This window comes from Adiantum capillus-veneris, chromosome 26 (assembly GCF_014529385.1).
Source record: "Adiantum capillus-veneris isolate H3 chromosome 26, ASM1452938v2, whole genome shotgun sequence".
NCBI lineage: Eukaryota > Viridiplantae > Streptophyta > Polypodiopsida > Polypodiales > Pteridaceae > Adiantum > Adiantum capillus-veneris.
This window is the reverse complement of record NC_140956.1, coordinates 125,423,167-125,424,181: the sequence shown is the minus strand read 5'-3', so window position 1 is coordinate 125,424,181 and position 1,015 is coordinate 125,423,167.

Below are 1,015 nucleotides of genomic sequence, written 5' to 3'. Positions count from 1 at the left end.
CCAGCTAAATACCAGCTCTAGAAGGCTTTCTCCCTTTTCAAGAATTTTCTTTGGGAAGGAGACTTAGATCATCCTAAGGTCTCAAAAGTACCTTGGGAGATTTTTTGCTTACCTAAAGTAAAAGGTGGATTTGATTGCTTAATCTTAATCTGATTTCTAGTAAAATGGCTGGTAAATGGGTATGGATAAGTATAGATTGATATGACTTTTGGGCTCTGCTTCTAAAAGGAAAACTAAGAAAGTTCAAACTGTAGGAATACAAGGCCTGGCCTAACCTCAATTTAGAGATCCAATATTGTCGCCTCTCAAGTTTTTCCCCAGTTGGTTCTAAGCTTATGTGCAGATTCTGGCAGTCATGGCAAACCATAAGGCAACATTGGAAGCCAACTTCTAAATTTTTGACTAGCTTGATTTGTTTTCTTTAGGATTCTCCATCGAATGGATGTTTTACAGATTATTGCAAACTCCCTTTATCTAGAAGGGCTTACAAATGCTTATCAATAAGTGGGGGAATTTCTTCCATGGACACATGATAAAGAGAAAATCCACTATGCAAGATCAATTTAACATCTATCAGTAGGAAGCAGCTTGGTGCACTCCAAGCTGCAAGCCATCCTCTCCAAAGTGCAAATACCTACAAGGGCTGACTGCACTAAAGCTCAACTAGGGAGGATAGCTAAGGATATCTATTCCAGTTTTTCCCATAGGGGTGGAGTGAACGAGGATCTCAAGAAAAAATTGATTCACAAATGGAAGCTTGATTGGAGTAGTAAACAATGGGTTTATAGATTTAAGGTAACTAGCCATATCTTGTTACTATCAGACACAACTTCTTACTATCATTGATAATGCACCAAGGCTTATGGTCTGGGTACAAAGCTTTTAGGGAGGGAGTCAATACTGGTATGTGAACCAGATGTAAACAATACATGGAGAACCCTCACATCTTCTACAACTATCCAATTTCCAAAGAAACTCTCTCTTTTCTTCAATGATGTGTGATGGCCATCCGATT